At 41.2% G+C, this 25809-nt stretch overlaps 1 protein-coding gene across 1 annotated transcript in view; it reads left to right on the forward strand.

Moving 5' to 3' along the window:
- The window catches only part of dscamb (Down syndrome cell adhesion molecule b), a 111506-nt gene that overhangs the window by 41099 nt on the left and 44598 nt on the right, over positions 1–25809 (forward strand). The window lies entirely within an intron of this gene.

Raw genomic sequence — 25809 nt, forward strand, 5'->3', positions numbered from 1 at the left:
CTGTGGACAAGGAGAGGCAGTGTTCGCTTTAAGAAAGAGAGGAAGGAGAGAGGATGCACACAGAGAGACAGGAGCGAGGGATAAAGTCAGATGCGGAGAGACAGAGGGTAAAAGGAAGAAGTAGGGAGAGAATGACAAGAGGCCAGAGAAGAAGGCACAGAAAGAATGACAAGTATATAAGAAAATAAGAGAGAAATGGACAAAGAAAGTGGAGAGAGGCATAGATGATGAAAGAGGAGGTGGGTATAAGAGATGTAAGGAGACAGCGAGAAAGAAAACAATGGGAACTGATATCAAAAGAAAGGGAGACAAGAGACGGAGAGCAGAAGGAGATAACCATATGGATTATGCATCCATATGGTTATCTCCTTCCGCTCTCCGATCCAGAGCTTTTTACATGGCTGTGGATGGGGGTTGCCTGGCTGGTTGGTACAGTAGCTCTTGCCTTCCTGATGTCAGCTGGACAGCACATTGTGGAAGTGCTGACAGAGCCCTACACACACACACACACAAGAAAAAAAGTGCCTGCCAAGACAATGTCTGAAAATTGTACATCACAGCATATCAAGTGTGTGTGTGTGTGTGTGTGTGTGTGCGTGCGTGCGTGCGTGCGTGCGTGCGTGTTATAGACGGGGAGCTCCAAAATAACAGATGCCCTATCAGATCCCATACCCAGATAGCACAATTCCTGTCTGTGCCGCCACTCTCTATCCTCAGCGGTTTACAACAACGCTCCCAGATGAACGTGTGTTTCTGACTGCTAACAATCCCCTTATCAAATAAAACAACCTTACATGTTTCATCATCATGAGTCCTCAGCATCCAGATCCAGATTTGAGCTGCCAGAGGCGATTATGTCACAATGCTGTCCAATCGAGAAACAGATCCACACCGCTCGGTGTGGATCACTTCCTGTTTGGCTCCCATTTGTCCGCCTGCGTGATTGGATGATAGCGCTTATCCCTTTGAGGCTCAGAGACATAGCGGCTGTGGAAGGAGTCTACATGCGACCTTTGGTTAATGTCAGACGTCACAGACTTTTATGTTACAACCTGATGACAACGTGACATGACAGGAATCTTTAGTGACTTTGTGTGTGTGTCTCCTTCACAGAATGCAGGGCCTCATGAAGGATAATTCAGAGCAGCGGGGCAACAATAATTATCGTTGTTAGTGGTCTTGATGGAAGAAGGGCAGTAGTACACAAGCGGCAGTGACTGTGTACTTATATGAGTGTGTGTGTATGTGTGTGTGTGTGTGTGTGTGTCTGTGTGTTTGTATGTGTGTGTGTGTGACCCTGAGGATTACCGTAGAGAGCACTGATGGAAGAAAGAGGAGGTATCTATAAATCATCACTCAAAGCACAAAGAAAGGGCCTCCATTGGTAAACAAAATGGACACAATGAAGTCTACTGAAGTTCACAAAAAAAACCAGCATCAATATTTCAAACCTGAAAACTTTGGCAGGAGAGACAGAAGAGGGCAGGAGGAGCAGACGTGAAACAAGAGGCCGAGGAAAAAGATGGCTACTATTATCTTTGTATAATGGAACATTTTCTCTTTCCAACTTCAACATACAAAGTAATTATGGATAGACATTTTATAAAAGCTTTAATACAGGTAGTGGCATGGCTAATTTCTCCTGTTACATTTCTGTAAAAAAAATTACAAAATTAGCAAATTCAGCTTGGCTCTTTGGGAAATGATAAACATTTTATGAGTGGAACAATTTCCCGGTTGTATACTGTGATGATATCATCTGTAGACATCACAGACTTGCCCTGTCTGAATCTCCTGCTATGGGAGAGGGCACGTCCATTCCCCATAATGAGAAGCATAGTTGTAAGTGTTTGCGGTACATGAGGACTTGATCTACCACATTGTACAGTATGAACTTAGCAGGTTTTAACAGGTAAGGGTTTAGTTTCCAATAGTTCTGTAGTTTTTGTGCTATATTCCTTGAATTAACATGAAGTAGTAAGAAAAAAGCTAAAGTGCCCATCCAGTCACAGCTCTTACAATTAGCTAACAACCAGTGTGTCTCTTGTTGCTTAGCGCTTAACACATCAGATTTGACAGTTAGCAGAGACATTAAATAGAGAGGCGAGGTTAGAGACAGCCAGCTTCTTTAGAAGCTCATATTGAAGGCCCACCCTCACAGGTGTTTCACTTATTGTGCCTGGTTAGACCCTGATGGAGGGGTGTGTGGGTGTGTTCTGACTGGGCTTAGATCAACATCTGTCTGGCCTTCCTGTTTCGTTGCACCTGTTTAATATGGGAGATGTTAAACTTGTATCAGCCAACAGGCATTTTTACTTGTCATAGTGTTACTAATAACATTAATGATGTCCCCGTAGCCATGACAGTGTAACAGTTTAGCCAACACGCACAATACCAGGACCATGAAACTGAAGCAGCTAAATGTCCTTCAACCAACATTAATTTGTAGATTTCACAAGTCAAAATGTCTTCCAAGAAAAGGGCCCATTGCTTCATAAAGTCCAGCATAGCTCTTCCCAACCTGAGCAGAATTAGCAAGAATAAGTGAAAACACCTATATGGGTATGCATAATCACATGGTAATAAAAGTGTATATAAAATGCATTGTTTACATGGAAATTTATTTGCCTGTTCTTACTGCTTAGCTCCACGTTCTGTGTGTATCTGTAAAAAGAGACTACATCCTGACATAGTACAATAATGTGCCTCAGGCTACAGGTTGTGCTGCTCGAGTGAGATCCTGCACGTTGTGTGTCATCTGTTTCCTTGAGCTCTGATACTCCTGCCCTTCTCCTCTATCCCCTTTCTTCCTGTCTACACATTTTTTTTATTTGCTCTTTCTGTTGTCTTTCTCTCTCTGCAAACACTTTTATTAGCAGCTGCATATAACCAGTGTTGGGAAGGATACTTTCAAAACGTATTTCGTTACAGAATACATGCCCACAAATGTAATTTGTAACGTATTCCGTTACGTTACTCAATCTGAGTAACGTATTCTGAATACTTGGATTACTTCAATATTACCTCCACATTGAATTGCGTTTTATAAGTGTAGGAATGCGGCTATCACATCCAGCTTACTAAACAGGCCTATAATGGTGTGTTCTTTTTATTCCAACTACCTGAATGTGTACCTGAACAAGCAGATAGATTATTGTATTGGTAGTCCCAAACTGCATAGCCTACTACAAAAATCTAACTGCAGTCTAAGCTACCACAAGCTAATTTTAGCTAACGTTAGTTAGCATGTCAAACGGGGCTAGTCAGTCTTTAAACGGCTCTGGAGCTAGTACATCAGCACCTAGGAGAATATAAAGTCGAACGTCAATGTTAAAATAGCAAGGTGACCAATAAAACTACAGCAGACGACTACCCTTGGCTAATTCAAAAAATAACTTACTTTAAGATGATTCTTCAGGTTGGAAGTGGAGTAATTTGGACGATGAAAGGAGGTTGGTTGCTGGCAAGCAGAGGCTGCACGGCATAGTTAGCTATATTTCATTCTCCCTGTTCGTTCTTTAATGTGAAATGCTGTTTGAATTTCCAAGATAGAAACTTATTGCTGCCCTGGCTCTGACGTGCCGGTTCCGACTCCATTGTGACTGATCACGCAAATAGCTATTTTTTTCTATTTCATATCGGGGCTTCTGGAAAATGCATTAAGTTGCCTTAATTTATTCAGAGTGAATAAACTCGTGAAACGGAGAAGTATCGTCATGTAATCCATTGATTTTAACAATGTAACTGTATTCTAAATACCAACTATTTAAATTGTAACTGTAACGGAATACAGTTACTCATAATTTGTATTCTGAATATGTTGCGCCCCTGTAAAAGGGGAAAATAGAATGAACTACACGGACACGATGTTGCTTCACTCAAGTCCAATGTTGTAATGGATTTTTTTTAGTAACATCACAGTAGCAGAGTTACAAGATGTAACAAACCATGTATTTTCTCTGTTCACAACACAATAATGTCCCTTTAAGTAACTCAGCCTTGAGTAAGTAACAGTGAAACCACTCTCAATAACAAAACAAAATATATCTTAGCTGCACCTAACAAAATACTTCTGCTATGCATTTATTATTAACCCAGAATTATTGATAATCTTACTTCAGTTGCACTAACAATATCATTTACAATCTTACTTCAGTTGCACTAAAACAAAATATTCGCTTCTGCACATTTAACACCGTATAATCAATACTATTATTATTAAACTGCAGCAATAGCATCCTAATACAAACAATATAGAAACTAGTGGACATAGGCAACCTTCAGTTGCACTAATGTTAGTAGCACGCTTCACCTAACTTCATGTGACGCAGTTCGCATGCAGGCCACAGTAGAGCAGCACGTTTACATTCAATCTTCTAAATTCACATGTTTGAGTTATCATAGTAACTAATATTTTACTCCCTTACAGAATTAAAACACATATTCATCGATCACACATCCCACAACCTTCATTCTTACCTGTAAAAGGGGAAAATAGAATGAACTACACGGACACGATGTTGCTTCACTCAAGTCCAATGTTGTAATGGACGAGCGGAAGCCACACATTCCCCTACAGTTCGGACAAGGCATTAGTAATCGAACACAGATTAACAACTCAGCTAGTGCTTAAAACCGAAACAAATAGAAACTTAAGGAAACAAAGAAATATTGCAAACTGTCCTTTCAAATGCATTTTTCCCATAATCTCATAGGTATCTTAGACAGCATTTTAAACACAAATCACCTTTTCATCCTATTTATCTTTTAAGCCTCTTTTGCCTGAAAAGGTCAGAGCAATGGATTACTGATCTACAGATCATAGTGCATTTTAACTCAAAGAAATGAATGACCATCTTTTTAACCAAGCTGTGCAATGAATTACAGCATTTTAACTTAGCAGTTTTAGCTTATACTTTTATGCACATTTTTAAGTATATTTTAACCTATGGATGTATTTCCATTCAATGTTTTCAAAATATCACTGTTACACACTCCCCCTCAACACAGATGTCGTCCCCGACATCCCGACTAACAGGTAGGTAACGTCCAGAGCTGTCTAACAGTGTAAATTACATCATCACATCCTCTTCGCCACAATCTGTATACAAGCACAGTTTCTTTAAAAGTCCAAGATGTTGTGTAGCATGTATGTTAGGACTCTGTCCATCAATGACTGTATCATGAATGTAAGGGTGTATGTCCACACTCAACATGTCCAACAGTCCATTCATGTGTGTATATATGTGTGAGCACTCAGTCCAACCGTCCATTTTTGAATGTATGAAATATGTGCGTTCATGCAAATGAGTTCCTCAGTCAGTACTCTGGTACAACCACAGGCTGGTAGTCAACGTGCTGTACTGGAGTCATCCATGGCTCCATAGGGTGCTGGTGGGCACCAGTCCAGTGCATGGTGTTATTTGAGAATCCAGTACTGTAACAACCAGGATTGCCCAGCTTGTCATATGTGAAGACTCTTGGAGGTCGCCTCTCTCTTATGGGTCGCTGGCATCGTCCACTTCCACTGCTGTTTCCACTCGGAACAGGGGACTCTGCTATTGGCGTCCTCTCCAGAAGAGTTTCCTCCTGAACGATCGTCTCCTGTTGTTCCGCTGTGTCCCCCTCTGTCAATGTCTCTCCACTGTCCTGCTCCAGCTGGGGAATGTCCTGTTGCTGAGGCTCAGCATCCTGTGTGAGTTGCGTGACGGTGTTCACATGCGGCTGTATCTCGGGGAGAGGCTGAGCTCTGAGCGGATAGTATCCATAGCCATCATCATCATCATCACTATCATCCTCATCTGTTTCTGGATTCGGCTGCCCCCTGCCCTTGTGAGTCCAAGCTGTGATTTGTCTCTTTGCTTGAGCTGGTTTCATTTGAATTTCTAGAGGCAGGTGGTCACATGGCAACAGGAGGTTACGATGCAGGATCCTACGTCCTCTTGCCTTGCCTTGCTCTGGTATTACTTCATATATGGGCATGTCTTTTCCCACCTGACGGATAACTTTGTGAATGGACTCTTCCCAGTGGTTTCTGAGCTTCCCCGTTCCACCTCTGGGTGTCATATTCCTGACGAGAACACGGTCACCCTCGTGCAATACTGAACTCCGCACCTTGCAGTCATGATTTCTCTTGCTCCTCTCAGCACATTTTCTTGCATTCGCTGTTGTGATCTCATATGCCTCTTGCATCTGTTCTTTCCACTTTCTCATATACTCCTTATGATCAGTAGTTCCAGTCTCTGGGGTCAAACCAAACAGCAAGTCCACAGGTAACCTAGGTGATCTTCCAAAGAGGAGATAGAAGGGTGAAAAACCTGTGACTTCACATCGAGTGCTGTTGTATGCATAGATGAGTTTGGGCAGCGACTCTCGCCAATCTGACTTCTGCCTCTCAGTAAGCGTTCTCAGCATTTGCAGTATTGTTCTGTTTAGCCGCTCCACCTGCCCGTTGCCTTGGGGATGGTATGGTGTTGTTCTCGACCCCATCACCCCACAGTTTTTCTTCAGCTGCGCAAACAACTGGTTTTCAAATTCCCCTCCCTGGTCATGATGAATTCTCAGGGGGAAGCCAAACTTCAGTGCGTAATCATTAAATATCTTATCAGCAACAGTTTTTGCAGATTTCGATGTGGTGGGATAGGCTTGTGCAAAACGTGTGTAATGATCTACAATCACCAATATGTACTCATATCCACCTTTACACTTATCTAGATGCAAGAAGTCTATGGATACCAGCTCAAATGGCTGCGTGGTAACAATTGGTGTGAGTGGAGCTGTTGTTTCTCGACATGGCTTTTTCTGTTTAAGACAGGTACAGCTTTGTGTGACATAGTGGATTATCTCTCTTTGCATGTGTGGCCAGAAAAAGCGATCCCGAACAAGGGATGTTGTGCGGTCCACACCTTGATGTCCCATTTCGTTGTGTAGCTGTTTCAAAACTGTTGATTTGTATATTTCAGGAAGAACAAGTTGTGTCCTGGTTATAGTCTTCCGGTGAAGTATTCCATCCCCATCGAAGCAGAGCTTCTCCCAGTCGCGGAGGAGACACCTACTCCGTGGACCAAAGGATCTAGACTCCTGTCCCACCGGCCTCTCGTTTGACTGTTTACAGGCCATAACAGGGCCAATATCTTTATCATCTCTCTGGGCTTGACAGATGGCTGCCCTCGAAAGGGGTATAGGCACGTTCTCATCCGTTTCTGCACACCCAGTATCCAGCATGGACCACACCGTGTGTGAGACATTCATCTCCACAGCTTGTACTGTAGTTTGCACAGAAGGGGAGGACATTTCCTCTGAGCATTCTTCCATCATTGTTTCTATGTCACAGGGCATTCTCGAGAGGCCATCAGCATCACAATTCTCTCTGCCTGGGCGATATTTGATTGTAAGATCGAAGTCTGCCAACTCAGCAACCCACCTATGTCCTGTTGCATTAAGCTTGGCTGTTGATAACACATAGGTAAGTGGGTTGTTGTCCGTATATACAGTGCAAGATGAGCTGATAAGGTAATCTCTGAATCGCTCGGTAACAGACCACTTCAAGGCCAGAAATTCAAGTTTTCCTGAATGAAGATGGTAGTTTTTTTCTGCCTTGGTCAGGGTACGAGATGCATAAGCTATTACACGAAGCTTACCCTCCTGCTCTTGATACAACACTGCACCTAGACCTTGCTGTGAAGCGTCTGTGTGTAAAATGAATGATTTATTGAAGTCTGGGAATCCAAGTATAGGAGGCTCAACCAGACAGTCAACCAATCGCTCCAGTATGTGCTGATGTTTGTCAGTCCATGTGATCGATTTATGTGAAGGGGTCCCCTTGTACTTCCCTTTCACTTTCCTTGCCCTTGAGCTACGATCCTTCTGCTTAACTGCTCCAGGGTCCACCTCCATGAGGGCGTAAAGAGGGCCGGCGATACGGGAGAAGTCCCTGATGTACTGTCGGTAGTAGCTCAGTAGCCCCATGACTGTCCTCAGTTCCCCTACAGTCTGTGGCCTTTTCTCCTTTAAAGCCCTCACAGCTGCAGTATCAGCAGGATCCATTTTACTACCCTCAGCAGACACGATGCGCCCTAAGTAGCGGACCTCGCGCTTGAACACTCCACACTTACTTGGTTTTAACTTTATCCCGTGCTGTCGTAGTCGCTGTAGCACTATCCTCACATGCTCCACATGATCATCAAAGGTTCTGCTGAAGACCAGGGTGTCATCTAAGTATGGAATACAGATTTCATCCCTTAGCTCCCCAAGCATTCTTCCATGCAGCGCTGAAAGGCAGCTGGAGCGTTCATCAGGCGAAAGGAATTCTTATCCACTCATAGAGACCCCATGGTGTCACAAAAGCTGTTATGGGTCTGCTCTCCTTCGCCATGAATCCCTGATGGTACGCCTTCCCTTGATCCAACAGAGAGAACCACGAGTTTCCTCCTAGGCCATCCATTATCTCTTGCACTCTGGGGATAGGCTGGCGGTCGGGAAGAGTCTTTTTGTTCACTTCACGGAAGTCGATACACAGTCGCAGACTCCCATCTTTTTCCGGACACACACGACTGGTGATGCATATGACGAGTAAGACTTCTCCACCCAACCCTGGGCGATGAGGTCATTCAGGTAGTCCTTCATTTCCTGATAAAGAGGCCTAGGCACTGAGAGATATGATTTCGCTACAGGCTTTGTGTCTTTCAGGGAGATGCTAAGTTGTAGTTTTTCTATGCAGCCAATATCATCATCTGTTCTTGAAAATGAGGCACAATCCTCTCTTAACATCTTGTGAACTATCTCCCGTTCTGGCTCACTGAGATGAGTCAGGTCCACTTGTGGATCCCAAAACTCACCAGTAGTCTGATCCTTTTCAGCCCTGATGTGATTCGTTGTAGCAGGAGGTGTAGGGCAGAACCCCTCGAGGGTAGCAGTAGGGTAGATTGCCTGGACCTGCTGGACAGTCCCGATTACAGTCCTCCCTGCTAACACTATCTCATGATCTGTAGGATTCTGTACACTTACAGTAATAGAGGGTTTTTTGCTGATCTTACTCACTTTCACGAGCATGTCACATAGTTCGAGTCCCTCAGTCCAGCGGGGGTTCACATCAGGCTCAAAGAAAAATGTTTTATCTTCATGTGGGGCGTCCATTTGTACATAGCACTCAACTCTGACTGACGTGCGTTTAGGTATGTTAATCCTCTCCTTTTTTGTCTTGACAACATACTCATCCACTTGCTGGTTAGTGACTTGCCCTACAACAGCAGTTACTTGTTTTACAAAAGCATTTGCTTGGCCTGGGAATGCTGCCCTTACTGTTCTACTCAGCTGTTCTTGATCAGTAATGTTGGACTGTCTCAGTTCGCTGTCTATAATGATCTTAATTACATTAGACCCAATAATTGGTTGAGTAAGCAGACCACCCTTCATTACTAGTATGGGGACAATAACTTCTGTATTGGATGCAGCCCCTGAAACCAATCTGAAAGTTGCCTCTACCCAACCTGTGTATGGCATACTTTCCCCATTTGCAGCCTTTATGTCAAAATCTGGGGTAATATCTAAAATTTCTAAAATGTCTCTTAATCTTAAGTCTGGCAGGTGTGCTTCTTTCCATATCTCATCAATTATGGTCACTTGGGAGCCTGAGTCCCACAAAGCCTGAACCCTTTGATCTTGGATGAAGCAATCAACAAGGTGCTTCTCCCCTACCAATGGTGCTCTCTTAGCTTTTTTTTTTCTTGTTGGGGTAGTATTCGTAGTCAGACATGAGGGGGTCCACATACTCTTTTGTGTTCATCCCAATTATCAACTTGACATGGCCTAGAACAGTAAAGCACTTTCTTGCAAGATGCACATTGCTTTAGGATTGCTCCCTCACCCTTTAGTCCACAATGTGCACATCCCTGGGACCTTCCGTCATTATCAGTCACTCCCCGTCCCGTGCGAGTGACCTTCCCCATTTAAAGGCTCACCTCAAGCTGTCTCTGTTCCCTTGCTCGACAGCCGGCCAGGAAGTGCTCACTGCTGCCACACCTGTAACAGTGTGTGCAATAATCTCCAGCTCCACTCTGTTGACAGCCAAAACATCTTCTCCTTCGTCCACGATTTGCTGGGGACAGCTGCGCTGTGGGACAAACCTTTGCTGATACTGGGCAGTTCCTCCTTGGTGTCTGTGGTCCGGAGTGAACCAGTACCCCTGTGGCAGATCTTGCACCTGCTGACCCGAGAATTGCAGTCCTGATGCACCATTGGCCCCCCTGCTGGCAGTAGCTGTTCAGGCGTGTGCTGGGGCTGTTGCATGGACTCCCTAATTTGAGACACTTCAGCTTTGAGATCTTTCAACAGAGCCATCTCAAATTTAATTTCCTCAAGCTGGGAAAGAACAACTGGGGAAACTTTAGAATGTTGTTGGGTTGGAGGTTTTTCATTCTTTTCAGCAGGAGCATCGCTCGACTGGACTGAGTGGGGCGGTAACAGGCTTCTGTTGCCCTGACATTCTTTTCTTGTTCTGTCTCTCGGTCTCATAGGCACATGCTGTATTCATTCTCTCAAGCAACAGTTCATCAGAGATATCCACTTGTTCCAAATAAGGCTGAAGATCCCGCCTGATGTTGTCATTCTGGAGGCCAGTTAACACAGTGTGAAGAAACATTTTTTGCACTAATCCAGGGTCATATTGGAGACCTGACTCATCTTCCTGCGAAGCGAACAAGATATTTTGTCTCAGGTCAAAGGTGCGAATAAGGAAACTCTGAGGGGTTTCTTTGATGCCCTGCACCTCTGAGGTCAGCTGCTTATAAAGTTCGGTTGCACTTTTTTCTTGATAATGACAACGTAGTATACGCCTCAATGTGGGTAAGGGTAAGCTGGCTTTGCCCTCTAAATAACTTCGAAGTTGCATGCCAGGGGATATCGCTCTGATCACTGCATCTACAATCTCAAGTTCAGGGAACCCCTTGCTTAAGCCATGTTCAATTTGTCGTGCTAGGCTTGAAAAAGTCAGCTTGTCTTTCTGACCGGGCTCACCAATTTGGCCTGCGATCTTAAAGTCTTTGTGCCATGGGTGAGGAGCAGGACTGTTAACTGATCTCGGTGGTGGCTGACTATTGGGGCGATGCTTTTCATTTCTCTTTTCTCCTGCTTTTCATTCTCGTTCTGTTTCTGTGTGCTTGCCAACCCGAAGCTGCAAGGCCTCAATTTCCTTCAATAGTCTGTCCTCCTCCTCGTTCTGTTTTTTCTGTTGCTCGTCTACTTGTTTTAGTGTGCCCGCTTTACAAGCTACCTGGAGCTCAGAAAGTTTGTCTTGAAGATGGAGTAGTTCAGCCATGCCTTTATCCTCAAGCTTTTCTAGCTCTGTTCTCTGGATGTGGTTCGAAATTAGTGTGATGAGAGCAGTTCGGCCCTTGTCAGAAACATGCTCAAACTCTGCTCCGGCAATGATTAGATAGTCACATATCTCCACCAAACTTTCTCTGGGCAGCAGACACAACCCTCTTATTACTTCAAGCTGTAATTTCTCTAACTCTGTCGACTCCATCTTTCAGAGTGTGGTTGCTAGCAGTGACGTGGTATCTTTCACTCTTTGGGTAGTAGTAGTAGCTCTCCTGGTATGTAGAAATACCTCAGATCACATACAAGCTGCCCCTAAGACGATCGGAATCCCACCGCCGCTGATCCACCTCCTGCTCCAAATTATCTGGGTTGTTTAACAGGGATGTGCGACGGCTGGGGACATCTCTTTTAGATGCTGGTCCAAGCTGCACACAATCCCAGCGGTGCCTCCAAATGTTGCGCCCCTGTAAAAGGGGAAAATAGAATGAACTACACGGACACGATGTTGCTTCACTCAAGTCCAATGTTGTAATGGATTTTTTTTAGTAACATCACAGTAGCAGAGTTACAAGATGTAACAAACCATGTATTTTCTCTGTTCACAACACAATAATGTCCCTTTAAGTAACTCAGCCTTGAGTAAGTAACAGTGAAACCACTCTCAATAACAAAACAAAATATATCTTAGCTGCACCTAACAAAATACTTCTGCTATGCATTTATTATTAACCCAGAATTATTGATAATCTTACTTCAGTTGCACTAACAATATCATTTACAATCTTACTTCAGTTGCACTAAAACAAAATATTCGCTTCTGCACATTTAACACCGTATAATCAATACTATTATTATTAAACTGCAGCAATAGCATCCTAATACAAACAATATAGAAACTAGTGGACATAGGCAACCTTCAGTTGCACTAATGTTAGTAGCACGCTTCACCTAACTTCATGTGACGCAGTTCGCATGCAGGCCACAGTAGAGCAGCACGTTTACATTCAATCTTCTAAATTCACATGTTTGAGTTATCATAGTAACTAATATTTTACTCCCTTACAGAATTAAAACACATATTCATCGATCACACATCCCACAACCTTCATTCTTACCTGTAAAAGGGGAAAATAGAATGAACTACACGGACACGATGTTGCTTCACTCAAGTCCAATGTTGTAATGGACGAGCGGAAGCCACACATTCCCCTACAGTTCGGACAAGGCATTAGTAATCGAACACAGATTAACAACTCAGCTAGTGCTTAAAACCGGAAACAAATAGAAACTTAAGGAAACAAAGAAATATTGCAAACTGTCCTTTCAAATGCATTTTTCCCATAATCTCATAGGTATCTTAGACAGCATTTTAAACACAAATCACCTTTTCATCCTATTTATCTTTTAAGCCTCTTTTGCCTGAAAAGGTCAGAGCAATGGATTACTGATCTACAGATCATAGTGCATTTTAACTCAAAGAAATGAATGACCATCTTTTTAACCAAGCTGTGCAATGAATTACAGCATTTTAACTTAGCAGTTTTAGCTTATACTTTTATGCACATTTTTAAGTATATTTTAACCTATGGATGTATTTCCATTCAATGTTTTCAAAATATCACTGTTACAAATACGTAACGCCGTTACATGTATTCCGTTACTCCCCAACACTGCATATAACACAACACACACACACACACACACACACACACACATGTACTCCTGTCATGTCTCCCTCTCCCTAACAGCCCTGTGACCTGCTCTCTCAGGTAAATTAGAGCCTGAGTCATTTTCCATATAAGAACAACAGGGCTGCATACTAGAATGGACTGGACTGTTGCTTCTATTGCTTAATATGGAAGCACAGACATGATAATTTCGCTGGGGGCCATATCTGTCAGAAGTATGATATGCAGTAATGTGTTTTTTTTTTCAAGTTGCCACGTACTGTACAGTACTGTAGGCCAGATTCAGCATAGATTCTTAACAGGATCATTTGTTATTGCTCAGTAAAGTTGGGGGAAGAATTGGTATTGCTGCATGGATTTTTTGATCAATGACAGAGCATTTTGTATCTTTTTATTGCGTCCAGCAATAATGAGATCTTAAAAAACAAAAACAGAAACAAAAACTACATCACTTGCATTAGAATGTTATCTTTCATTGTGATGAAACTACATACAAGCCTATGTAACTTCAGTTTAGAAAATCTTGTTTAAAATATTTTATTAGCTATATGGCTAAATGTGCAATAATATTAGCACAGCTAGTATGTTGTGATTTTAACAGGACTGCATATATGCTGACCTTTTCCCAAAAGCTTTTAAAAGGGCAGCCATTAATACTGATGTATTCTCCAATCTCAGCTTAATTTATGACAAATGCTGTCAATACTTTTGATAGCATGTCTTTTCTCAGTGAAGCAATCGATATATAGATTTATATCCTGTTATTCAGGGTACTTTATGGCACTTTTGCAAGTATGTAGTAGACGGTAAACCTACCACAACTTGAATTATGATTTAGTTTATACTGGTGTTTGTCTTGTGATGACCAGGGACTGGGATACATAATTGATCCACCCATGAGTTGCAATTATGCTGCAGCCCTGAGAAAGGACAGCATCTTACTCACTGAGGACTAAAGCTATTTTCCATTAGAATCTATTGTTGGCATGGATTTGAAAATAATGGAAGATTGTATCAGAGATTGTGTTGTATCTTGCCGGTGATTGACCCACAGCTTGATAGTGGAGATATTTGAGCAGAGTGTGTGGACAGATCGATGGTATTGTGTGTAGCTTGAGGCAGACTTGCTGGGTATGACATTGTGTGTGTGCTCTGTAAAGACCAAGATGTCCGCATGCTAAATCCCTAGCGGCCCTGTTTTTGTAAAATTTGGAGCAGAGAGGGCTCCAGTCTTCACAGGGAGGGAACATGATTTAAAAAAGAATAGTGGATGGCCACCAATTTGACACTATGAGTAGAATACTGTAAATGTAAGGCTAATTTATTCATTGATTGATTTATACATTTAAGGTTATATTTTTCACAGCAGACATTTTGACTTGTCATTCACAGGTGTTTTTATTCATTTTCATTGCAAATACAATTTTCAACATCTAGGCTTTTCTTCAGTGACATGTAAAAATATCTTCCATGAAAAAAATCCTATACTTAAGACTTTCATTGTAAAGTTTCCATTTTTTATACTAAATATGGTTTATTGTTATGCCATAGGAAATGATGCAAGCAGTCATTGTTGACCGTCTTATTTAGTCTTCTTTCTTAACATAAAACATTGTCAAGCTATGAATTCTCTCAGCCCACGTACTGTTTGTTTGCCTGTACTGTAAACACATCAAAGAGTTACTCATCAAAGTAACTGCGAATGTCATGTTCACTCGCACTCGCTATTACGAAATGACACCAGGAATGACATCTTCAGGATTATAACTTTATTGCTTTTTGTGTGGCATGATGATATTGCATATGTGGGCCTAAATCTGTAAATTCAGAAAAACTATAGTTTTCGTCCAACTAAGAGAAAAATATGACCACTATGGTGTGAAGCTCACAGCTTCATACATTTTTCATACAGTTGTAAAATGTTTCGTGCCTATCGAACATTTTTACACTTAAAATGTGGTCAGAAGCTAGGGGTGGGAATCACCAGAGGCCTCACGATACGATATCATCCCGATACTTATGTCACGATACGATATAATTGCGATTTTAAACATATTGCAATATTCTGCGATATATTGCAATGTATTACCATTTTCCAACTTCAGATTTTTCCCAATTTCAAATGATGTCCCCAAAAGGACAATTTTGTCAACATCTGTTTTATCTAAAAAGATCCATTTCTCTGTTTGTTCATCTCACTTCAATTGTATTGCTGCAAAATGGGATTGTGAAGCAGACAAACTGACCAACACATATATCATAAAAGATCGATACTTGGCCTCTGTGTATCGATACAGTATTGCCACGAAAAAATATCGCGACACTATGCTGTATCGATTTTGTCCCTCACCCCTATCAGAAGCCGAGATTTCACTAAAGCACAATAGCTTACTCCGCACAGCCTAATAGTGTATAAATCGCTAATGTGGATTCCTTTCAGAAAAATGCTCGATGAGATGGATTGGAGGGTCAAGATCTTGACATTGGTTGTCTCCCCGGCAACGAGTTAGACCTGAAGTCCTGTCTCATTAGTGCATTTTTTACCCTCACTACCCTGCACTCTCGCAGAGTAACAGGGTAGCAAGAGGTTTGTGAGTGTCCGCTAGTCCGCATCTCAGTGTTGGAGCTGTTGGCAGCAGTTCTCAGTCTTGACATTGATGTCCAGTAGCTGCTGGACAAAACTATCCTTTTTCCTGGTGGTTTGTAAATGTTTTGTATGTACTGTATGTGAGTGTTTATAGTATGTGCTCGCATGTCAGTGTGTAACACTGCAGCACATCCAGGTGCAGTGTGTCTTTATTATACTGTATGTGTATATTAGTATGTCATAGTATGTGTGCTTTAGCCTGTGCAGAGCAACCCAAGGAATCGATTATTGAGGGGGCCTGACAGCTCTGCTCGCCGGATGCAGTAGAATACATACTGTAGCAAAGGAGCGCCATCAGTTGCCCTGACAACACCAGTGCCTGTCAACACCTCCGTCTTAATAGTGACAAATTGTACTTATTACATCAGCGTTAATTCCCCCCGATCTCCCTCAGATGAAGATACTTAGCCCCGTGCTGATCAAATTGTGTCAGCATAATTACTGGGAACAGAACCCTATTAAAAACCAGGGCCTCAGACGCACTGTCCAGACTCATCCACAGGCCTATCACTCAACATGCATCTCTGCGTAGGAAGTAGGGGAGGGGGGGTAGAGGAAGGCAGCCAGATGGGAAAATGAGGGGGCTGAGGAAGGAGGGAGGGAGAATGTTATTCTGCAGCAGGTGTATGCACAAAAACTGGTGGTGTTGTCCACCTTTAACATTTTTTGACTGATGCGCTAAAGCTGCATCCTTAAGAGGAAAGTCTTCAAAAAACGCATAATAAATTTTTCTCAACCACAAACAACAATGAATAGAGGTAAAGATCAGATAGGCCTATGTATTTAGATGAGCAAGAAATAATAATTACAAAAGGGCAAATGTCTCTGCTGAAGATCTTTAAGTTGAGTTAAGTTGCATGACAAAGTGGTCTCTGGTAGTGATTAACCCACAAAGAATTATCACCAAACTCTATCCCTCAGCTCTGCAGAGTGTTTAGCATCTCTTAGCCCATTGTTTCGGTTTGCTTTTATGTTTTGGTTCACTCTCGCTGCTATTTTCAGGGTAAAAGCTCTAAAAACCCACTGTATGCTACCTGTCCAGCAACAAATGATAGAAAGACAAAGTCAGCAATTAGCTGGTGAACATAGTGGCGCAATAAGCAGCCAGATTCTTCCCTCAGGAGGTGGTGGAGACCCAAAAACAGAGCTAAAAGAAGAGTGAATACTGGACTTATATTTGCCAGGTGACCAGAACACGATTTGTTGCTCCGTCACTGCTGGATGTGTAAAATACGATATCTAACATGTTTGTTATTTTAACTAAAAAGGTGATAATATGTATATGTGCTATTGTGGGTATTTCTGAATTGAAGCTATTGTGGGTATGTCTGAATTGGACATTTGTAAGTCAAGTAATTAATTAATTTATTATAAATAATCATTGTTATTATACATTTCCTACAGATCTACATTCATAATATGTGACACTGCAAAGCTATAAACTTAGAGGAATGAATATTGCCAAAATGGGATTCTCCTTTCCCCCAGAGTGAGAGGAAATCATTGTTTGATGAAACAATTCAATTTATCTGTCGGGTAGAGGCGTTTTAAGTCTGATGAGGAAACATGGCGTCCCTCGGGGGAGAAGTCAGTAAATGTGGACTATACAAAAAACAAATGATTAAAATTTGAAATTTCATTAAAGCTTCAGCCTAGTTTTACAATAACTGCAATAACCATAAGCAATTTTCACAGCTCTATAGATATAGATTTAGCATTGCCAGTAGCTCAACAGTGTATTTAGTGTGTCTGTGTCTGTGTGTGTGTGTGTGTGTGTGTGTGTGTGTGTGTGTGTGTGTGTGTGTGTGTGTGTCTCGCTCTCTCTCTCTCTCTCTCTCTCTCTCTCTCTCTCTCTCTCTCTGTCTGTGTGTGTGTTGGTCCTGAATGGTGCTGGAATGGAATTCACAAATTAGTGTCGTCTGATGGAAATGTGCTAATTGCTGTTGTTAAGCTGCTGCAATAATTAGGTTATGATGGCACACTGCTACACACATACACGCACACACACGCACACACGTGCACATGCACACACACACACACACACACACACACACACACACATACAAAACCGAGCAGCCCAAAGCCAACATCCTCTCTCCAGTATGGTTAAAATAGAAGGCTAGATTTAATTACTCATTTTACTATCCGTCTGTGAGTATAATTTTCCAGACATAGAGTCAAACACAGAGTGCAACAGTTGACAACAGTTTCTCCTGTGGGTTAGGGAGATGTGAGAGATGTTCTTTTTAATTACAGTAGACTGTAATATAGTAATGCTAAGTAAATGATTAGATTAGTTAGCTTGCCATTTGGCTGTGGAAATATGTGTGTAGCAGGATAACAGAGACAAAGCATCGAGGCAGGAGGATACAGGTTGGTGCAGTATGAGATGCTTTCTTTTTCCTGCTTGAGACTTTTAGATAAACCTTTGAGCCTATTTCCATACAGGTAACCAGTCTACTAAGAATGCAGGAGCCTACTATGAATTAGACAACGAGATTTAAATATGTCTCTGCTGTCTCATCAGGCCTCGGCCACTCTGCCTTACAGACCAACACAACTTTCCATAATGTACTGCGTAGCAAAAAACATGCTAAACTAGCTAAAAACAAGCAAAATAAAGTGCTCCATTAAATGATGATGATGTTGATGATCTGATGGTCCGAATGGGGAACATTTGGAACTTTCGAAAAGAAACAGTGCAAGGGTAGGATCTGGTTGTGCAGTAGAAGAGAGAGCACACCAGTATCTGAGGCTGTGGGAGTTGGTCCGGTGTTATTTGTGCCTACCCACCTGCTTCTGGACTTTACCTTGAAGCCTGCTGAGTTGAGTGCTGAATCTTTCTCTAATTTGCTTTCCTTCTTGCTTTCTCACTAAACTGGTCAGGAGGTTGGTTTAGATAACTGTGGTTGGTTTAAGAATTGATAATATTAAATGAAATCCCCATCACCAGTGTGCATACCAGGTGTGAAATGTATTCTGCTACAGAGTTGACTGCTCAACACTTAAAGTGAATACCTTTGGGAAAAAAACATGTGAAAGCAGGTGAAACACATCTTAAACGTTATCTGGTGTTTGCACTAGTGGTTATTGTCTCTTTGACCTGATAATATCATGTGCCTCCTTGCCTTAAACTTGTTTTGCTGTTTTGCTGCTGCTGTCATGGCATTTTCAATGCACAGACCTGCTTAGCAACATGCTGTTTAATAGCTCTGGACTTCAGCAGAGATTACTGGATTGCTAACCTCATCAAAGACATCAACAACCCACAGACTCTTTAACCTTGGAGACCTGACTCTCCTTTTCAGCATTTTTTGTGGTGTGTGTGTGCGAGTGCATGCCTGCAGCCGAGCTCAGCAAGCTACTATACATTAATGTAAAATGAATCCTCTCTCCGTGTGCTCCTGTATGAGGGCTTTCTCCCGTCGTGACATAAACCTTCTCTTCACACATGTTCAGTGTTGCTCTTCCCTTAGTGCTCTCGTTCACTGTAGCTTTGGACTCCATGTTGAGCATAATGTTCTTATCGGCAACATGCATTGCAGGGCTATGATGTATAGGTCATTCCTTATTTAACTTTCACAAATACCAGTGTTCAGTAAATGCATGAACATAATTACAAAACTATATTTAGAATACCAGTTGTAAATTATGGTACAGTTCCTGCAATAATACTTCATGCATATACTGTAACAATGAACTAATATTGCAACATGTGGCCACAGATATGGCCAAATGAAATTTGAATGTCCTTTTTCATATTAGTTATCATAATAAATCTCTCTTTAGGGTGCACGATTACATGCCTTTGTGTCCACTAAATCTGTATACCTCAATATTCTGTAGCAATCTGACCAGGAGTGAGCAAATACTACAGGGTCACATGATTTATTAAGATGACATCTTTCACTTGCTCAGTTGTTTATTAAATATGAATTGTTCATCTCATGGCAGTTGGACATTTTTTGCATGGATTACAAGGCTCAAATTATTTATGATGAATAAAAACCCATTTTTTATTTAAAACAACGGTGATTTCTCTCTTTTTCAGAACTGTTTCTTCTCTAAAAAATACCTTCTGAAAAAATAAATATATAACTGCATGGCATTTGAGTGTTTTGTTAACAGATTAAGTGTGAGTGATGGATACAGACTAATGGCGCAAGGGGTGCGAAGCAATGACAAAACACATCATTCTACTTAAATGCACATTTGTTGTTGACGGTTCAGTGACTCTTAGTCATTATATAATTGAATGGGTAGATTTAGAGATTCAAACACAGGCATGTTTTCAGGGCAAGATAATATAAAAAACTTCTCTTATTCTCTGTTATTGATCCAAAGAGCCTCCAATGGCAGAATATACAAATACCTAAAATCTAAAAGTCTCAGCATATCTTTATCTTTCTATTTATTAATAAATCTATTATATTAAATACAAGATTTTATATTATAAAACTAAATGTTTAACAAAGGTAAAATATATCTATTGGGTTAACGTCTAGGTAAAGTGAGGTGTTTACTCGAAGTGGGCGTTTGCGACTGCAGGATTTCATTGCAGTGTTCTGACACAGCCAACCTCTGTTTTAGCATTCAGGACACAGAGGAAGAGACAGAAAGGGGGAGAAAGAGAGAGACTAAGTATTGGAGAGAGAAGAAGCAGGAGAGGAAGTAGAATGAGCCAAACAGGAACACAGAGGTTTTTGATTCTGAATAAGAGACAGAGAGTCTCTGATGCCAAAACTTTCACTGAACCAAGGATGCCTTCTTCACTGAGGCTTCAATGGCAGCTCTGTCATTTACTTGTATTCCTAAAATCTATTCACACAGCAGGTGCATTGAGAGAAAGACATTTTTATAGGTGACTTTTACAGGTGCTGAAGGCTTTTTTATTTGACCTGGTTATCATATTTGCAAGCTAATTTGCATTTGTTGTTATCCAGTCTGCACCATATTGTTTATTCTATACTATCTCAAATGTGATGTTTAAGTCACACTGATTGGCCAGATGATGGCACGATAAAAGTAACTTTATATTTTAACTGCTTACTCATAAGCTATATTATGTAGGATTGATTTTTTTCTTCAGATTTCCTGCCTCAAGACAAAATCACTGTACACTCTGTTTTTCATGATTTTCTCACCACTTACAATTTCATGCAAAATCCATTTTCATTGTTTTTCCCACCAAGTTATTAGAACTATCTTGAAAGTTTAGACATGACAAACTGCCTTGACAGCAATGTTGAAAATTCATATTGTTTGGCTGTGACACACAAACAAAAGGATCACAGACCACATCCAGAGTGTCTCCAACAGATCAGCCATGCTATAGGGCCTTTTTCCTACAAAATGACTCACTCTCCACAAGACATTTCCTAATTTTACATTTTAGCTGCTCAGATTACACCTCTACAAGTTACACAGTGCTTCCACCTGTGACCAGGAATTATGGCCCATCCTTACCTACACTTTACTGATGGCTAGCGGAGAATGATATCAATGCAATCATGAGGAAGCAAATAATACACTGAGTAGTAAACATCAGTGGTCACAGTACAGCACTGACGGTGTTTAACTGTCTTATAACTAATAGTGTGACATTTTCTGGAAAAATGGTTATTCGCTTTCTAGCGTTGAGTTAGATGAGAAGATTGATCTGCCGACCAGCACCTCTAAACACAAATTAAGACGTTGTATCTTGTTTATTTAATCTGTACAAAAACTGAAAAAAAGGTTTAAAAAGCAATTGTTAAAGATGTTGTAACATTGTGTCTCTGTGTCTCACTTACATTGAACACATTTTTAGTTGGGCACTATGAATTACAGAAAATACTAATGTTTTGCGATGCAACGTACCCCTAACTCTGAGCAGGCAGAAATTAATCTAAGAACACATCGTTCACTCCTTTGACATTACCACCACAGGAGTCAATGCAGTGTTTCCTCTTTAATGGTTTTATAGTACCCTAGAATTGTATCCCCACCTCTGATAAGAAGATAGAAGATAAAAACACTTCATGGTAGTATTGTTCCGTGAAGACCCACCACTGCAGAATTAATCCTCTGTATCCATATAAACAGCACACAATTATCAGTAATAGCAGTTTTAAGCAATATTTGAGCTAAAAAAAGGGTTATGTATCTTTTTAACAGATGTGGTGTGCAATAAGCCCATGATAGACAGCTATCTGTTTTTAATTTTAACTTAATGTCTGAAGTGACTCAGGAGAGTTGAAGTGGGCCAGAGAAGTTACCAGACAGACCTAGCACATTCATAAGCCCATTTATCTTCTCTCTGTCTCTGTTGACCCAACTAGAACTGGGTCTCTCCTCACTGTCTGACTCACAGTGTACTGAGAGCCAGTCCCACCTTCCTCTTTAAACAACAACAACTCTGACTCACCAACTCACCCTTTATAGAAGAGATATCTCGCTCTGCACTAAACATGTTCAACCTATTGCATTCAAACTCTACTCACATATGGTGTCATATATTTAGTGTAATATCAGTGTTGCCTAAAATGAAAAAAATATGGTCTGTGTATGAAGTATAATTCATCTAAGAAAGGTAATCTTGTTGAATAATGCAGCTTTTGCACTTACCTTGTGAAATGTCTCAACATCTCATGGATGGATTGGTGCAAGTTTATGATTCCCAGATGATAAATCCCAATGACTTTTGTTATTCTATGACTTTTCCTCTCGTGCTTAAATTCACATTTGTAGTTTTGAGTGAAATGTCTGAACAACTATTGGAAACTCCAAAACTTTTGTTTGGACAATCATTTTCCCGTCAGGATGTATTTGAATAACTTTGGTGATCTCCTGACTTTTAACTTGCCATCATCTGATCAAGTTTTAAATTCATCAAGCTGAATGATGACTGAATACCTGCAACACTAAGGGCATCCCATCAGCCTCAGCTGTACTTTGTGTTTTTTAGTGCTAATTGACAAATATTAGCATGCTAACATGCTAAACTAAGATGTTGAACATGACAAACATTATAACTGCTAAAAACCAGCATTTTAACATTGCATGGTAGTCAGCCTCATAGAGCCGCTAGCATCTACAGTATTTTAAACCATTTTCAGATTTACTATGCCATCAGGACCACATGCAATTTCAGATGCAAATTAAAGCTGAAAGCAACGTTGGACGGGCCCTCGCACTTTACATGTTACTGGCGGACGCCGCTCCATGTAGCCAAATGTTGTACCAAGTAAAGGGGGAAAGGCAAACCATCACCAATGAAAAAGGAATCCAATCCAATCCAATCCACTTTATTTATGTAGCACGATTTTAACAAACACAAGGTTTCCAAAGTGCTGCACAAAAAGATAAAACAGAGTAAATAGATAACACAATAAAAACACAGAGGTACCCAATATGAAGATAAATGCAATAAAATTAAATTAAATAAATACAATACAATAACAATTAAAATACGCAAGTATACACATAAGATCAACACTCTACCTGGTGTTAAAAGCCAAAGAAAAGAGGTGGGTTTTAAGAAGAGTTTTAAAATTAGACAGAGAGGAGGCCTGTCTAGGAACTCTCTGCTGAGTTCAATGACACCCCACACAAGAGTCTATGAGAAACGGGTCATTAGTTATGAAAGGGGGCATGGTTAAAGCATTGGGGGCGAATTTCAATGAAAAAGGAACTCTGCTGAGTTCAATGATACCTCATACAAGACTGTACCTTAAACGGTTCAAAAGTTATGACGGGGCGTGGCCTAAATACTGGGGCGTGGGTTAGACTATAGGAGGCGGCTCAATATCACATGTATACAACACATCATAAGTTTCATGTAAATGATGATGTTTGTCATATAAGGCAAATATCCTGTTGCCGGCAGGGGGCGCTACGACCAAAAGTCAATATTGGACTGTAGATGTCTTCAGGCCTGGACCCTTGTCAATCATGAGAAATTTCAAGCAGATTGGACAATGTGCACTCGAGTTACAACAACTTTCTCTTTCATCGCTAAACACTTAAAATGGCCGCCATGCCCGCACAATTCAATGAAAAGGCTTGCTTTTAATAACTTTTCAATGTTGAGGTCTTGAGATGGCACAGACAGATTTTGAATCTTTTGAGGAGTTCATTAAAGTATAGCACCTTGACTTTTAGGCCTTATTTCCTGTTGCCAGCAGGTGGCACTCTGACAATGCCCATGACGATTGTGATTGGTTTAAAGAAAAACCAGAGCGTTTTTCTCCCATCCCGGAATGCTATGTGGACTAGCCAGACCCTCCTCTGCTCCGCAGTGTGTGGATGGTCTGGCAAAGCGAGACTAGACTGCAGGGGCAAGTTTTGTAGGGGCCATTTTTGCACGCCTATCTACGAAACCAGGTCTGATGTACGTGCAAAGTTTTGTGAGTTTTTGAGAATGGAAAGGTCCCCAAAATTGCGATACATTGCCCAAAATAATTATTCCTTCAGTTTCGATAATGCCCTAAAAATAGGTTTATTATTAGTAACATGCCACAAATATGAACCACTTGCAACCAGATTTGACTAAAGATTCATTTTGCATTGACGATTGGAATAAAAACATTGGCAGTTTATGCACTGTAATTCATTCTCGTCCAATGCAGATTGTCAGCTAAGATGTGACCACCTCGGCTCTCATTTAAATTACAGCGACTTCAGAGTGTCTGTTGGTAGTGAGGATGCTGTGACACTAGCTCATCTGTACGTCAAGGCTTATTTAGCCTGCTGAGAGTGAGAGCCCGCTGTTCGTATTAGATTCTGTCTCTGGCAAAGTGGAGATGATTAGATAAAGTGTGTGTGGCCGAATGGAGCACTTTTTCACTTTACAGTAGCAGTGCCTGTGAATGAATGGAGGGACGGGCTCCACTTTCTGACAATAACACAGAAATCTCTGTCCAGAGGATGCATCTGGGAACTGAGGCCTCAGTTACTGCCTTAATTAATCCATGGCATTTTATACACTACACAGCAGTACACTACCAGTTTACCATTCTTACTTTTCTGCATAGTTTCTTACTTGACATACTGGCATTATGGACAGCAATTACTCGTAAATGTTGAGGCAGTGAGCGAGTTAAAGACAAAGCAGTGGAATTAAAGGTAGCAGGTCGCCGAGAAGAAATACAATAAAATACAATTCAGTACAATAGCTCTTATTTTGAATCCCCTCCGTACTGTAGCGTCCCCTCTGCCTGCACTTCATTCTATCATAACACAATAACTGAGCTCTGACGTCTTAAAAAGGCATTGCAAGAGCATAGAGGTGCTTGAAGAGAAAATTGCAGCAGCTCACAGCGGCTGGAGTGAAATACCATTTTGTCTCACTCAAGATGGATTCCACAGCGAGATTTCAGAGGACCAGTACAGAATCAAAATGGAGAAGCCAGAAGAGAGGAGAGAAAAAAGGAAAAACGAGGCAGTATGTGTGGAGTGGACAGCTTTGGACGAGATGTCTCAATTTTGTTTTTGCTGCTGCTTGATAATACATATTTTTCAGGGTTTTCACCTTTTACCGATATAGTGTTATTTATTAGTAAGCTATTTCTATTTTTTTTTATTTCTTATGTTACTGATCACCGCCACATGCGATCAGTAACAAAAAAGTAATTAATTACAATATAGGGAGCATTAATAAGAAATACTGAAATACAAAGCTATACAAAAAAAGAAAACAAATGATCCGTCCCTCTACTGTTGTAGCTACAGATGTGTACAGAACCAGTGAAAAAAAAAGCAAAGGCAATGATCACAAACAGTAATGCTTTCTTTTTCTACATCTGGCCCCCTCAACCTCTGAGAAGATTTCCTGCCACCAATTGTCTTGTACACTGCCGTGCATGCATGGCTGCCGGCATCTGCACACACACACAGACACATACATGTACACACTACACTGTCACACCCTCCCTCCTTCTCTCCCTCCCTCCCTTTCTTTATAGATTCCACTTGCTGGTTGCCCATCTAACAGCCCTGTATGTAAACCAGTGAAACCCCTTCAGGACATCAAATCCGTGGAATCTGCTGTCGGTTTTATCTAGGTCAACGCTTACAATAGCTGTGCAGTTTTTTCTTCTTCTCCCGCCTCTCTCTATATTCCCCCTATTTGCTTAACCCCACAAGGTTGATTTTTCTTTGCATGTATAAACATCA

The sequence above is a fragment of the Perca flavescens genome, chromosome 3 (genome assembly GCF_004354835.1).
Source record: "Perca flavescens isolate YP-PL-M2 chromosome 3, PFLA_1.0, whole genome shotgun sequence".
Taxonomy (NCBI): Eukaryota; Metazoa; Chordata; class Actinopteri; order Perciformes; family Percidae; genus Perca; species Perca flavescens.